Source organism: Mustela lutreola, chromosome 6 (assembly GCF_030435805.1).
Source record: "Mustela lutreola isolate mMusLut2 chromosome 6, mMusLut2.pri, whole genome shotgun sequence".
NCBI classification, from domain to species: domain Eukaryota; kingdom Metazoa; phylum Chordata; class Mammalia; order Carnivora; family Mustelidae; genus Mustela; species Mustela lutreola.
In genome coordinates this window covers 13,849,905-13,866,847 of record NC_081295.1, presented here as the reverse complement: position 1 = coordinate 13,866,847, position 16,943 = coordinate 13,849,905, and the positions used below count along the sequence as shown (strand labels likewise).

The following is a 16,943-nucleotide window of genomic DNA, read 5'->3' as shown; positions in this document are numbered from 1 at the left end:
AAATGATGAGAAGAGGGTAGAACATTTTGTTTTGCCACAAAATTAGAAAATTCATTAAAACGTATAAGCACAAGATCCAGGGGTTATTACAGGTAAAATATGGGTGGATTTGAATTTAAAAATTAATCAAAAGAATTTATTATAAGATATTAAGTTTTTAAAAATAATGTGAGTTCCTCTCCCTGATATGAGGAAGTGGAGCTGCAACGGGGCGGGGGGGGGGTTAAGTGGGTAGGAGAAGAATCAATGAAACAAGATGGGATTGGGAGGGAGACAAACCATAAGTGACTCTTAATCTCACAAAACAAACTGAGGGTTGCTAGGGGGAGGAGGGTTGGACGAGGGTGGGATTATGGACATTGGGGAGGGTATGTGCTATGGTGAGTGCTGTGAAGTATGTAAACCTGGCGATTCACAGACCTGTACCCCTGGGGATAAAAATACATTATATGTTTATAAAAATTTTAAAAATGAGGAAAAAAATAATGTGAGTTTCTAATTTTTTTTAAGCAGGGAAGGAAAGAAGGAATTGACTTCTTTACAAAAGAATACCAGCTAATAGATCAAGAAGGAATTACAGAATTAGGAAATCATTGTTTTAGAATTCTCAATGTAATAATTCATTCAGACAAGAATTGCCAACTGATGCTAAAACCATTGGGTAAGATGTGTTTGTTTAACAAGATAATCTTGAAGTCTTCAATTATTGCCCCAAACATTACCAACTGCGAAGTGTAAGAAGACATCTTTTCAGAAGAGAAAACCTAGAGACCAAACTCCGCAGTAATTGGACAAACGTATTATTTGCTTCCTAATGTGATGCATTGAAAAGGATACCTATGGAGTGAAATTTTTTGCCCGAAAAATATTTCAAACAGTATCTAATCATGAGGAAACAATCAGATAAATCCTAATTATGGGCGCATATTAATGTGGGACATTATGCAGAACAACTTGGCTGGATAATTCAAAAATATCAATGTCACAAAGGAAATATGTAGATTAATTATTCTAGCTTAAAGAAATGTAAAAAGAGGGGCACCTGGATGATTCAGTCTTTAAGCATCTGCTTTTGGCTCATGTCATGATCCCAGGGTCCTGGGTTTAGGCTCCCTGCTCAGCAGGGAACATGCTTCTCCCTCTCCCACTCCCCCTGCCTGTGTTCCCTCTATCACTCTCTCTCTCTCTCTCTCTGTCAAATAAATAAATAAAATCTTAAAAAAAAAAAAGAAATCTAAAAAGACATCCAGTCAGTCATAGAATTAACACCTCTATGCAGAGTACATAGCAGGGTTTGGGAGAAACATTTGATTAACTCATTTTTCTTATGCATCACAGGAGTGTCTACCTTCAAAGTAAAGATACTGTCTCTACTGTGACCACACCAGCACTTAGCTAAATTTATCATTTATTTTTTTTAAAGATTTATTTATTTATTTGACAGACAGAAATCACAAGTAGGCAGAGAGGCAGGGAGATAGAGAGAGGAGGAAGAAGGCTCCCTGCAGAGCAGAGAGCCCGATTCGGGGGCTTGATCCCAGGACCCTGGGAACATGACCTGAGCTGAAGGCAGAGGCTTTAACCCACTGAGCCACCCAGGTGCCTCTAAATTTATCATTTAAAGTTTATCCTTTCTAACATCCACTCTAGAGAACAAATTGCTGTTAGAAAACTTTATTCCAAGGAATGGGCAAAAAACTCAAAATGGCTCAAAGCTACTTGTTGGTTCACAGGACTGGAAAGTCAAGGGTAGCTCTGGCATGAGCTCTGGAACTGAAAAAAATATTATCAGCTCTGCCTTATCTCTGCTTCCCTCTGAAGTGATGATCTCATTCTATGGGGCCAACCAAGATAGCCATCGACCGCTTAAGATTCACAGCGTCTCGTCTCGGTAGCAACAACCAGAGAATGGCTTCCTATCCAGGAGTACAAATGCAAATACCAATGCCACAAGACTGATAACCCGGTATCAATCAGGTGCCTGATCATTGAATGGATCTCTGGGGTTCTGGGGTGTGTGTGTATGTGTGTATACACATGTCTGTGTGCATGGGTGGTAGAAGGAGAGAGGGGTTTTTTTTGTTTTGTTTTTTGCTTTTTAAAATTTCATTTATTTATTTGTCAGACAGCGAGAGAGCACAAGCGGGGGGAACAGCAGAGGGAGAGGAGAAAGCAGGCTCTCTGCTGAGCAGGGAACTCAAAGCAGGGCATGATCCCTGGACCATGGGACCATGACCTGAGCCAAAGGCAGATGCTTAACCATCTGAGCCACCCAGGTGCCCTAATTAATTAATTTTTAAAAAAGGTTTTATTTATTTGAGAGAAAGAGAGAGAGAGAGAGAGCACGAGAGCGCGCATGGCCAGGGGGAGGGGCAGAGGGAGAAGAAGTAGACTCCCCACTGAACAGGAAGCCCAAAGCCTGTCTCAGTCCCAGGACCCTGCGCTCATGACCTGAGCTGAAGGCATACACCTAACCGACTGAGCCACCCAGGCACCCCAGAAGGAGTGAGTTCTTTGGTCAAATAGAAGCCATTTTATATCCATATGTAAGATGAAGGGGGAAATGTGGTTGACAGCCCCACCAGCACCGACAGAATTGGAAGGGCATGGTTCCCCTACAGACGGATGGTAGGCAGTCAAAATCTTGCAGAATTTCCCTTCCTGATACCAAATATTCAGGCACTACTCACATTACACAGGACTGAAAGTTTGTGGCTTTGTTTCTGATTCAAGACTGTTCAAGTTACTCCTTTTCCGAATTTTAGACTCCACTTTCCAATTGTCTTAACATATGTCTTTCCTTTCCAACTCCAGTCTACTTCTGAAAACATTTAGGGCCAGAAAGACCTGACCTTGAATCTCCACTCTCCCGTGTCCTAATGGGGTATCTTCTAGTGATTTACTTAACACCTCTAAACCCTAGATTTTCTAATCTGTAATGGGAATAATAACAGGATCTTACTCGTAAATATGTTTTGTGAAGTTAATCATGTAAAGATTTTAACACATGATTGGTCACATAGGAAAGACTCCAAAAGGTTTATTATTATTACTCTTATCAATCATAAAATTGCTCTTGGGAAGATGAAAATAATTGCAAAAAAGACCATAAATACTTTAAATATGACTATCTTTATCATTTATAACTTCTGATGAGTCATATCATTAAGTTTCACAAGTAATTTCCTTGTCATTTATTTATAGTTTTAAATGTAAGAATGAGAAATCCAGAGAGGTACTATGTCTTAGACGTATTGTTGAGTAATACATCACTGTGAGATAAGATGTCACATGCATGTTTTAACGAGAACATGAGTCGATACATCAACCCAAACTTCGTAAGCGCTATGTGCCAGGCGATGTGCTTTATTTTAAAAGGTCTGGATCAAGGATCCAGCTTTTGTTAAATGGTGAGAGCACCATGGCACATTCTGCTAATAATGAAATATTATGCAATTATGTAAAGGACGGTTTGAGTGGATTGAAGGGTGAGCTGTATAATGAGAAGCTAATTACAGGGAGAGATCCTGGCTGCAGATATTTGCAGACTATTTCTTGGTTGACAAAATGCAGAGTATTTATGTAACATTTATGGGAATTGTTTCATTTATAGAATGAAATGGTGAAGCAAAAGACTGTTATCTTAAATCAAGAGGAAGGATTCTCTGTGCCCATTATTTCAAACTCAGATTTCATGTTCTTTCATAATCAACTGAAACACAAATGATGATTTTGCCACCTGTGTACAAGTAGAGCTGAGAAAGATGAATATGCAATTATGTTCTCCCTGTAAGTATATGTAATTTGTGGACGCTTAATGAACTCCTTTCTGACTCTAAAGTTTTTGTAATAAACCATGCCTTGCCCATGAAACAAAATATAGAATCACCAACAGTAGAACTGTACACTTTCTACCCTGTATTTGATGACTCAGTCCTTGCTCAGTGTGCCTAAAAGATCTCAAAAGGTTTGACAAAGCAACACTCTTTCTCTCCTCCCAACTTGGTCCAGCCTCCAAGAAGCTAAGGTAGTCACTAGAACCATCTGAACTCAACTAAGGAAAGTTAGACTAGAATAAACAGATCTTGAATACCAGCACTGTGGGAACTGTGAAATGTTGGTGTTAGTTTTGAGAAGTCTAGGTCCTCATCAGGTAGCTTTAGAAGCTAATTGGCATATGTAGGATTATAGTTGATTATTGTATATTTCAAACCAAAAATCAAGTCCTACATTTAACATGTGGTTTTAGAAATGGGACGGAAGATATGTAATCCAGGCTGCCCCAGAATACCTTATTTGAATGATCATGATAGATATACATATGAAATGTAATAACCACGATAGAAATTTAGTTTTTTGCCATACTTTGCAGTTTGTAAATTGCCTTCACATACATTAGTACCTTCCGCATTAGCCTGTGAGCATCTCAAGAGCAGAGATTTTCATTCATTCGTGTTGTAACCTTCAGGCCTCACACATTCTGTGGGTGCTCTCTCATAAGTTTCGATGCTACTAATTATAGCAAGAGAGCCCTCTTCCTCACAGGTCTGGGTCTTGACTCCACAATCTCTACTGTTAACTTCTAAATTTAATAATCCCGATGTTTCCTCTTTTATCCGATCCATAGGGGTGAACCTAGGTCCTGCAGTTACCCTCTCTGTGAATCACTAGTCCTATCTATTTAAATATTCAGTTCCCTAATGGACAATTCTTCAAATTAAACCCTGTTATATTAACTGGTGTGGTTTTTCTTTCTTGCCTGGATCCTGACTAGTAGAGGAAAGGGGATTGAAACAATGCCTGAAAGACTAGGTAAGTGCCCTGAGTTCATCATGTTGAAAGCTTACCTGGAGGGGATGCATGGGTGGCTCAGTAGGTTAAGCATCTGCCTTTGGGTCAGATCATGACCTCAGGGTTCTGGGTTCTAGCCCCATGGCTCCTGTTGTCTCCCTCTCTCAAATAAATAAGTAAAATCTTAATAAAAAAAAAAAAAGAAATAAAGAAAGCTTACCTATATACTTAATATCCAGAACATTGTACACAAATGCTTTTTTTCTTTTAATAAACTCTTCCACTGGGTCTTGCTGGTGCTAGCTTCCACTTCCACTGCTCCTGCTGGTGAATGCGTGACGGCTTCTTATAATATTAACCAGGAATTTTCTGATGCTGGCTAATTTCCTTGGAAATAGTTGCCGTTGGCTTCAGTTTTTCCCACCTTATTTTGCAGTGTTCTTATTCTTGTGGTTGCTAGGAGAAAGAGAAATACATGAAGAGTTAAGACAAACATTTCCTTCAGTCCATTCCCTTGATGGAAAGAAAAAGAAGTGTATAAAACTGAGAGTCCAAGCCTGGTTATCAACTGCATTGTAGGATAAATGATCAGGTGAATTGGTCTTTAGCTTCTTAGTTTTATTGGGCACACTGAAGAAACTTAGGTCTCTTTGTGTTGACATGGAACAATAATGTCCAGCATTGGGGACTCTTTTTAAAGAAAGTGTTGCAGAAATTCTGAAAAAAATCTTTCTGATGAGTCAAATTTTAAAGCTAGCTGACTTCATTTGTTTTGACCTAAAAAGAGGCAACTACTCTAGAGACTAAGGTATTGCACACCCTTTCTTTAAGAACCCAGTTTGGTTGCCATCTAACTCATATTTACTGAATAATTCCCACATCCCACCCATCGGCAATCTCCTTGCCAAACCTGTGACTAGATGGAAAGACAGTGTGGTCATTGTTATAGTCCTTCCTTCAATATTCCTTCTTTTTTTTTTTTTTTAAGATCTTATTTATTTATTGACAGATAGAGATCACAAGTAGGCAGAGAGGCAGGCAGAGCGAGAGAGAGGAGGAAGCAGGCTCCCTGCTGAGCAGAGAGCCCGACTGGGGGCTCCATCCCAGGACCCTGGGATCATGACCCAAGCTGAAGGCAGAGGCTTTAATCTACTGGGCCACCCAAATGCCCCTCAATATTCCTTCTTTGGCCATTACAAGCAATCATTCTTTTTGGCAAGATATTCCTTTTTACTGGCATTTTCAAATAAAGTCTTAAAATACCTTCAAATCACAGCCTTCTAAAAAGAGAATAAACCTCTGGAAATCACATAAGTCCTTCATACCTCCAGTTCCAAGTCTAGCACTCTCTTGCTTTCATCCAATAAGCTTTTTGATCACCTGCTGGGTGCCAGGCCCTGTGTCCCTGTGCCGAGTACTGGAAAGAGAGACAACCCAGATCGAGAGGCTGCAGTGGGGGACATCACAGCTTCTTAAGATGGATATATATGCATAAAACAAGATGGGATGTGGTGACTAACAAAAAAGGGAAACAAATAGAGAGCACTGAAAGTTCAGAGAAGGACAGGAAGAGGTGACATTTGGATTTAATTCGATGCTGTGTGTTTCATCATACAGCCAAGTGGCTGGCATGTTCACAGCAGCAGGATGGAGTAGACCTAAATGAGTTAAGACTTGAATAAGATCTACCCACTAAATAGGAACCAAAACTAGGGAAATGAACCTAGCTATAGGTTCTTTTTTTTTTTTTTCTTTAAAGATTTTACTTATTTGTCAGAAAGAGAGAGAGAGAGAGAGCACAAGTGGGGGGAGCAGCAGGCAGGGGGAGAAGCAGACTCCCTGCTGAACAAGGAGCTGGACACAGACCTCCATCCCAGGACCCTGGAACCATGACCTCAGCCAAAGGCATCTGATACGCTTAACCGATTGAGCCACGTGGGCATCTCCATAGGTTCTTTTTCTTAAAGTGCGATTCAGCTGTATGTCCATCAGAATTATCTGGATGCTTCTAAAAATCTAGATTTCTAAGATCAATTCCCAGGGTTTCTGATTTATTAGCAAGCAAAAGAGTGCAAAAATCTATTTAACATACACGGCAGCTGATGCACATGAGTTTCTAAATCTGAGAGTCCCGATGCAGGAACTTGATGTCAGGCAGCAGGTGGCAGTGTCAAGGAGTTGCTGAAGTTAGGATCATCCTCTATGGCGGATGGACAAACAGAGCACAGCACAGGGTCAGGAAGCACAGGGTCAGGAAACCCAGGAGAAGACAAGATGCAGGTCCAGACAGGCCTGCAACAAGGCATTCTGTTACCTTTTATATGGCCCAAGTTATTTGGGATTTCGAATTTAGGACCTTATGGTAGGTGAGCATATGGGGAGAAAGTCAACTGGAAAACACCAAGTAGAGCCCACAGACTTGGGCATGGGAACGCATAGGCAGGATTTAGTTCCTGGAAATGGGGGACAAGGTAAGAAAGACCAAGGCCGAATTACTAAAAGCACAACCAGAAGAGCATTTCCTTTAGTAAGCTTTAAATTCTGGGTTCATGACCAAAAACACTTAAAGTGTTTTATGATATGGGTTCCTGAGCCCCACACTGAACCTGTGAAAATCAGAATCTCTTGGCATGGATCCCAGAAATATGCCTTTTAATAGCAGTTCTTCTAGGTCATTCTGCTATTATTCAGGTTGGAGGAGGACTAAACAAAGACTCCTCAAGCTTTTCTTCTTTCACCACAACCATCACAGCTACCCCCACCAAACAAAGGTCATGGCTGAGCTATCGTTGGACCCTAGGGGTCGATGCTGAGAAGGAAAGAATTTGTGGATTGGTTGGCCAACACAGTGAGTTCATGGTGGAGAAAATGTGTGCTTGAAAGTTCTGTGGCCAATAAGAGATTTCCAGCACAGAAAGTCATCCAAGTTTGTTGTGTAACAACATTTATGATAGTTCTTTGGGGCATTAATACTTAAAACAATTTTTTAAAAATTCCCTTTTGTCTATTCTCTTGCTCCATCTCAACAAAGATCATTTTCAGGTATCACTGAGCCTTCTCCCTGTTCGAGATTTTTTTCATAGAGTGAAAATTGACAAAGAACAGTGTTGAGAATGGTGTTAAATTAAATGGCACTGGCATTAGACTATTTGTTTGTTTCACGGTTTCACACCACATGCTATTTTTTAAGTGAATTTTACCTTTAATTTTAGTTTTAATTTTTATCTCTACCTGAGACACAAATGGCATTGATAAATCACCCAGAAGCGAAGGATGAGCTAGAAAGGAGGTAGCCATGCCAAGCTTCATAGCAGATAAACCTCTCTTCGTAAGGAAAGGAGCAGTAAAATCACAAGACAATCTGTTTCAAAAATCAGTAAATTTATGCTAAATAGTGTCCAGTTCCATGAGATGCCACCCAGTTGAAATGGAGCCAGGCCACCTGATTCCTTCTTCTACTGGTAAAGACTGTGTCACAGAAACCAGCTGCCATGGATGTTGTTCAGAACGCTGTCCCTGAAAAGAACTCTGGGCCATCTGTGCTTGCGGTTCTATTAATAGATTGTTCTCCAAACCATAGACTTTCATCCAGTAACCTCACATCAAGACTCTTTCAAATATGAGATTTGGAGAACATCATTGATGGGCATTTCTTGTGATCCACTGGGAGGGCATTTTTCAAAGTGATGCTTTGAAAGAAAGAGGTGACCAGGATGTGTTGGGAACCCAACAAGAGGGTGAACTTGCTGAGTACAGAAACCTATCTTTGCACCTCTATCCTGCCAGGGTCGGCACCATGCCTGACCAAACAGCATGTGTTGAATTGTACTGAAGCACCTTGGAAGTGCCAAGTATAGTGCAAGAAATTTTACGAGGTTGTTTCCTAAGGAGAAAAAAAGTAGTTTTTATTGTCCTAATGAAAGATGAGAAATCTTAGGTTCATCTGCTTAGTAACTTACTCAAGTTGATACAAGTTGATACAAATAGTGGCAAATCTAAGATGTACATATAGCTGCTGACTTCACTTCTCTATTTGGCAGTTTTCAGCATTTTATGCTTTTTCTTTATTTTTTCTTTCTTCCCTGTTTTTTTTGTTTTGTTTTTTTTGGGGGGTTTTTTTTTTTTTTTTGGCAATACTCTAGAAGTGCAGTTGTCATTGTGATTTGTTTCTCCTAGGCCAAGCTTTGACACACATTCTCCATGACTCTTGAGAGAAAGGTGAAATGACTAACAGAATGAGGCTGAAGTAGTAATGAGATAACTTTCTAAATTTATTTTTAGGAAATAAAGAGGCTTAAAACATGTGGAAATAATAACAGAGGATATGAGACGCCAGATAAATTCAAACCAGGCCAAAAAATATATTTCATAAACTTAGAAGAAATAGTGAGATACACTAAAGGAAAGAATATTTATTACATTTAAGTATTTCCTTAAGACTTTTGCTAATGCCATTAGTTTCTTCTCAAGACTCTAGTTAGTGGCTTCCAGAAACATTGAAAGCATGTCTAAAGACATTTAGGTGAAAAGTGGAAGGAACATCACCAGATGTAACATGCTGCTGAGGAAAGAAGTATATGTAAGCCAAGGTTGCCCCTGACCACATGTCCCTTATGCTACTGGTCCACCATGGCTCCAATCTTAAGAACAGTATCAGAGATTCCTGGGTGGTTCAGTCCATTGAGCTGCTAACTCTTGATTTCAGCTCAAGTCATGACCTCATGGCTGTGCGATTGAGCCCCTTGTCAGGCTCCCTGCTCAATGCAGAGTCTGCTTGAGAGTCTCTGGCTCTCCCTCTGCCTCTCTCCCTGCTCACATGCTCTCTTTATCGCAAATAAATATTTTTTTTTTACAAAAAGAACAGCATCAACTATGAGACTTGATTAATGTAGGTAGAACTTATGAAGATGGAATTAATGAAGTTATATATATATATATATATAACTATATATATAATGAATTATATATAATATATAACTATATATATAATATATATAACTATATATATAATGAATATATATAATAATATATAATAATATATATAATGAATTAATGAAGTTATATATATATATACATATATATATGTGTGTGTATATATATATATATATATAAAATGGAAAACAGAGTTGAAAATCTAAGCAGACAAAACCATTTAAGCCACATAAAATTAAATCTAGCTTATTTCAAGAATGTCAGCTAAACTCAACTTGGATTATTTCTTGTGAATGCCTCTACTACTCATAAATGAAACAAGTCATCATCCTAAATTGGCATAAGATAATCACTTTAAACCACTCCCTTGCCATCTGGAAATTGACATTGTAATTACCACTCACTGTAAAGGTGAAACAATGTGTCCATTTTCACTTCAAAAGCCATCCCCTGACATCATGTCTCTGAACTTCACACCAGCCTGGGTGTGAAGACTCCCTGTGTGATTTTTTTTTTCCCCTCACTCAGTAAAATATGCATATCTAGTAAAGTTTTCTGAATTTTCTTTTGCCTATATATAATGTGTGTGTGTGTGTGTATAAAAAAATAAAATATTATCATACATCATAACATAATATATATTTATAATACTAGCATATAATTATATATTTATATATAACACATAACAATACTTTCAAGAACAGGAAAAGTAAGAGAGGAGATTATTAAAATATGCTTAAAAAATCTGACACAGCAGTTGGGATATAAATCAAGTGAGAAAAGAGTCTACGAAACACAATTCATTCAGTTATGCATTCATCTCCCAGACAGTGATAAGCGTTAGAGACAAAATGAGGTTCAGTATCTTTTCAACCTTAGGTATGTTTTTGGCTCGGTGAAGAAGATGTAAGTATTCAACATGCCTTATGTTGGGAGAAGAATTAGAAAAGAATCCTAACAATGGGTAAATGAATATGTAAAATTGGAACTTTGACAAATGAGAATCCTTGAAGTACATTTTGAAGACTAAACACACACATACAGAAATAGATAAAAAGGAGAAACTAGGAAATATGGAGAAAATAAAGAATTTAAAGTTTATTTTAAAACACAAGATAAGAGTAATCAAGTTGTTCCTGGGGCCAAATTTTGGTTTAGGAGCTGTACCTTACCACTGCAACACAAGGTGAACTGTGGTTCACTGAGGAAAACCTTTCCAAGGTATTCTAGAAGCAATTTAGAACCTCGTTTCATGCTAGTGTGGTCAGTAAAAGACGACTTTTTAGTTTTGCTTTATTTTTATTTGTCAATATTAAAATTGAGAACAGTAATTGACAAAGATGCTTCTAATTCCTTTCTTGTGTAGAAATATTGTATAGAAGAGAAAGACCTTCCAAAAATGGCAAAGAGACCCTGGAAAGGCAGCACTCCAAAGTAACAGCCAAGAAGAGAATAATGTCCTCAGATGTTAAAAGAATTAAGAAATAGCAGAGGAAATTTTCACTTAACATCCAAAAAGAGACATTGTATCAGTAACATGGAGGGTAGAAGAAAGAGGGAAAATGTCTCCAAATCATCTGGGTGGTGTTACAACACCACATCACACACACACATGCATACACACACACACACACACACACGTGCGCCCACACACACGCCACTCAGGCATCAACAATCTGATGTATTCACGAGAGTGACATCTCCTGGGACTGAGAATCAGGGCCCTGACAAGCCACTCTTGTAATTAAGGAGAAGTGTGTGTCTGTATACAGACATCAAAAGATCATTAAAAGAGTGCAAGTAACAGAAAAATTAAGGCAAATGGACATGCCAGGATTGCGGGGGTGGGGTGGGGCGGGGTGGTGGTCAGGCTAGGATTACCTTTTTCCCTAGCGAAGTGTCAGCATCAAAGCAGTTGAGTTTCTAGAGGAATGTCACTCTGTCTGCTTCCAGGGCTTGTCAATGGGCTGTAGGTAGTAAGGAAATTTAATAATTTTTCCTCTGTGTTTGTTTTCCATATCAGGGGTTAATTTTTATTTACTGATGGAAACCATAAACCAGAGGAAAATTTCTGTTTTAGCATGTTGTTAGGAAAAGGAATTTCAACCAAGTACATTTGAAGATCTAATTGGCTCTCTTAAGCAACTTGTGGATCAGCACCATTCCATCTAGCAAATAGAGAGACTCTCCAAGGAGTTCTAGGAAATGGAAGGTTTTTACTGGAAGAAGGTTGGAGCAAGAATTGATTAGCAAAACAAAAGAAAGGATGGTTTAAGGCCAGGACATCTTTTGTCCAGGAAGGAAAGGCAGATGAAGATGACCTGAGTAGTGCTGATCAGAAAATTCAGATTGACTCTTAAAAGGCTACAATTCCTGGAATAGGATGAAACAGTAATTAAGCCTGAGTTTGTTGTCAATGGGGACAGATGAGGCCAATTTGGGCTTATTTGTTCTCGTTTATCAATGTCTGTACTGTGGGTTTATTTCTTTACCATCTGAAATATTCCAAATGTTCGTCTTTCATTAGATCCTCTTTCTTTTCTTTTCTTTTTTTTTTTTTTTTTAAGATTTTATTTATTTATCAGAGAGAGAGGGGGAGAGAGCGAGCACAGGCAGACAGACTGGCAGGCAGAGTCAGAGGGAGAAGCAGGCTCCCCGCGGAGCAAGGAGCCCGATGTGGGACTCGATCCCAGGACGCTGGGATCATGACCTGAGCCGAAGGCAGCTGCTCAACCAACTGAGCCACCAGGCGTCCCAGATCCTCTTTCTTCAAGTAAAAATCAGTTGAGTGTTAATACTTCATATCAGGAACAAACAAACAAACACATTTTTAATGAACAGCATACTCATCTTTGGTCTCTGCTATAATCACCTGCATGAGTTTAACTTGCAAACAAGTTTAAGGCTTAGCGGATCCTTTGATAACACATGATGATGAGAGAACCTTGCCTCCAGCTCGCTTCTGAGCTCCTGGCCTCCCTAAATTGGCACAAACACAACCTTCAGTGACCTTTGGAATAGTGAAAGTGCATGAATCATCCCGGTAAGGAAACTGGACTGAGGCAGCTGTGCACCCTGGTTTTCAAAGCCTTCACTCCTTCTTGCTCACACTTCAGCAGTGAAACTACCTATAGATCCAGATACTTTATCAACTCAGGTAAAACATTCCTGCCTTTAGCAACTAGAGTAAACATATGATTTAAAACTCTATGCAGCTCACCAAGATCAAGAGAATGACTTATTTGAAAATGCTTGTATAAAAAATATTGTTTCCAAAATCTATTGTACCATTGCCACTCAAAATGAAGATTCATATGATATATTGCACTCCTACACAGACAAATACTTCAAGATGGCCGTTTCATAATTACTTCTTTGGTCTCCATCATTAATTATAGATGTCCTTTCCTAGATCTCATTTGTCCATTACACTAGCCTGCAAAGACTGGGATTTCCTGACTCTCCATGAAAAATGATTGAATTAATTTGAATCATGTTGAAGTTGGGAAAATAGTTGGGCTTTAGGTTAATGAAGATGATGTTTCTGAAAAAAAAATTGAGGAAAATGCATCTGTTACTGAAGTATATTTTATCCCATATCAAGTAACAATATTATTTTCATAAATAAGAGGAGCAGCCTAGAAGTTTTTCCAAGTTATTGATACAGTAACTCATATAAGAAATAAGATGAATACAGATGTGGAAATGTTGGGGTTTGGAGCAAATGGTCAAGAAAGAAATCTCTAGTCATCTTAGGTGCAAAAAGGTGGTTTTATTAAAGCACAGAGACAGGACCTATGGGCAGAAAGAGCTGCAGTGGGATTGTGATTGGTGAATGATTATATACCTTCAAGTTGGGAGGGGGTTAGAGACAACACAACCCTCCAAGGTATTTTAGAAACAAGGTTTCCAGGACCCTGAGGGGGTTAGCTATTTTTAGGAAAAGGTCTTTTATTACTGTTAAGTAAAACCTCAGTCATAAGACCCTTCAGAGTCACTTATGGTTTGTCTTAATCTCACAAAACAAACTGAGGGTTGCCGGGGGGAGGGGGTTGGGGAGAAGGGGGTGGGATTATGGACATTGGGGAGGGTATGTGATTTGGTGAGTGCTGTGAAGTGTGTAAACCTGGTGATTCACAGACCTGGGGATAAAAATATATGTTTATAAAAAATATATGTTTATAAAAAATAAAAAATTAAAAAAAAAAAAAATAAGACCCTTCAGATGTGTATCAGTGGGCGAGATGTTTGGTGGATGATTGTCCACATATATCTTGAGGCGGGGTAGAGATAAAGCCAGTTTCCAAAGGAATTTCTGTATGTTTAAAGTAGACTCCCAGGTTCCTGGGGTGGGGTCAGGACAATGTTAAGCCAAGATTGTCTTTTGCCCTTAGCAAAGTGTCAACGATGAGACAGCTGAGCTCCCAGAGGAAGCTCACTCTGCCTATTTCAAGGACTTGTCAATGAGCTGTAAGTAGTAAGGAAATTTAATTTTTTTCTTTTGCCTTTGTTCCCCACATCAAATACTTTAAAGGGCCAGTTCAGAAATTTTCTATCATTTTCCCTGTAGATAAATAGTAACCCTCAAGTCCCTACTCCAGTATCACTTTTGTGAGGTCTTTGTAAATGTCAGAACGACCTCCCCGTGTGGAGGGAGCTCTCTCCCCTGAGCCTTATGGGAGGCATGTTATAAAGAAACAGGCCCCAAATGGAGTCACTCGTACTAAGCGCTACAAAGACTTATGCCTAATCTAATTGCAATTTCAGCCTCTGCTAGGAGTGGAATTTTAAACCAATCAGTCTTGAATTTCCTGATCAGCCCTTAGTGAAGTAATGGGCAGGATGAGTTCTCCTGTCCTTCTCCCTAAGGGAAGGTGACTCTGCCTGAAACTATCCTGTCTCTTTTTTTTTTTCCCAATAACCTCTTCATCCCATTTTCCATCCGCCTATAAAGACCTTTCATTTGTACAACTCCCTGGGAGCTCCGTCCTATTTGCTAGAATGCGATGTTGTTACCTAGCTCATGAATCATTGAATAAAGCCAATTAGATCTTTAAATTTACTCAGCTGCATCTTGTTTTTTAACATCTCTAGGCCAATCTTGTTACATTTAGTTTGTAGAATGACAAATTTAGGATCCATGTCAGTAGCAAATGAGGACTCCTAAATCCTGGAGGATGATAGTTGTGCTGGACTTACCAGTTTACTGGTACTGGTATAGGAGTTGGGTAGGGTAAGTGTAGAGGCCACTTTTAGGCAACAGGCATGAGCAATATAAGCCTGGAAAGCAAAAAGGCCCACAGTGACCACCGGGGCTGAATGCAAACAAGCTCATTAGGCAACCACCTCCAAATATCCATAAACCCTAACTGACCAATGCACCACTTACCAGCATGCACAGGTACCAAAAAAGGAAAAGTCCATATGTTCTCATACCTTCTCGCCTCCCTCACTTAACAACAGTCCCCTGCCACCCTCCCTACCCCCTCAGTGCCTTCTGGCAGACAGTCTCTCCTTTCCTTTGCTTCCCTGTCCACTGCTCCCTTGCAATGTAGTCAATAAATTTCCATCTCCTTTGTTCTGTCTTGGTGAATCCTTTCCCTGCCCATGCTGCTGGCCTCCACCTGATCTGGTCATCCTATGGTAGAATATTAAATTTGTGACTTACCTTTAGATACAAAGGCTTTTTTTTTTTTTTTTTTTTTTTGCAAAACCCCCATTAATGATGAAGTTAAAGAAATGCTAAATTTGGAAAGTTCTTCTAATGGATCATTTGCTGAATAAAGGATGAAGAATTTTATGAGTGTTTTTTGTCAGTGTTCAGATAGGGGAATGGTCCTATGCCTGATGAAAATGTCATTTAGAAGTTTCTTCAAGGCTTTGGGTTCCTGTGTTGCCTCTCCCTTAGACTTCTTAGAACCCTCATGATAACAAGATGTACTCTCCACTAACATCATTAAAGTTAATAGAACATTGTGCTGGGATTGATTTGACACGTACATTCTAAATTGCCCTAAGTTTTTGTTATGTTAGTAGAAAAAATAAATGAAAGGCTTCATAGAAACTTGGAGACTATAGAGTAAAATTCAAAAGATTACTTCACTCAGTGGAATATAAATTATATTTTCTCTGAGCTCATCCTTGCTTAAGACATGTTGTATATATGTGGTGTCAGTATTCATGAGACAGGCAGCTAGTAACTTCTGCATGAGTTGTTTACATCAAGTACAATGACAAGTGAAATTTCAGTGTCTTTTTTGTTAAAAAGCTAAAGCACAGAGTGCACTTGGGTGGCTCAGGCGGTGGGGCTGTGGACACTTGACTTCAGCTCAGGTCATGATCTGAGGGTCCTGAGATATAATTATATAGGGCTCCATGCTCAGCAGGGGGTCTGCTTCAGGATTCTCTCTCCTTCTGCCCCTCTGACCTCATCTAAAACACATAAATAAATCCTAAAACAAAAACAAAAACTAATGCCCAGGCAATCAGACAATAAATCAAGAAAATCACTGCATTGTCATCATCAGACCAAATTATTCATGTGAGCGTGGAACAAATTCTTTCATTATTCTGAATATTTTACAAACATTTAATTCTGGCTATCAAAAAGGCCTGAATATGTTCAACTTATTCTCTTATTCTTGATTTGTTTGTTCTGACCAAGTTTAGAAAACCAGAAAAGCAATTTGCCATCACACTTCAAATAGCCCACAGTATTCATTTCTCCAATAAAAACTCCCAAATCACTGTTAAAACTATATCCAACAGAAACAGACAAAATTAGTCAAAGAAACAATCGGCAAACCTATGATATAAGAAACTTTTCTTTATTCTTAGATACTTCTTTATTAAGTGAATTGTTCTGTTTGGGAAGTATCGGTCTAGACTCTAAGTCCATTGAGAAAGGAGCTTGGGATTTTACCTCCATGAATGGACTAATTAGACATTAGATAATGCAATGGAAATTATTATTACCAGGATTCCTGGAAACAGTAAATGTAACTGTGAAAGGATTTCCAACTTCGTAAAGGAGGAAAGGATACTGCAGTTGTGGGAAGAAGAAACTCCACTCTCTATCTTTATACCATCTAAAAAATATATGCAGTAAGAAATAATGGTGAACAAAGGAAGGAAGAACTAAGTAAAAGGATTCCTTCAATATATTGCTTATTAAGAAACCAACTTTTGGAGTGGATAAACTTGTTTAAGACTTTCCTGTG

At 38.9% G+C, this 16,943-nt stretch overlaps 1 long non-coding RNA gene across 3 annotated transcripts in view; it reads right to left on the bottom strand.

The window, feature by feature from the left end:
* LOC131833085 (uncharacterized) overlaps window positions 1-16,943 on the bottom strand; it is a 52,596-nt gene that overhangs the window by 25,722 nt on the left and 9,931 nt on the right. For 2 of the 3 annotated variants that reach the window (XR_009354312.1, XR_009354311.1), the window contains exons 3-4: window positions 14,923-15,003; window positions 5,012-5,247 (exon numbers count right to left, since the gene is read on the bottom strand). This is a non-coding gene — a long non-coding RNA (uncharacterized LOC131833085). The remainder of the gene's footprint in view (window positions 1-5,011; window positions 5,248-14,922; window positions 15,004-16,943) is intronic. The other variant, XR_009354313.1, reaches the window with a different exon arrangement.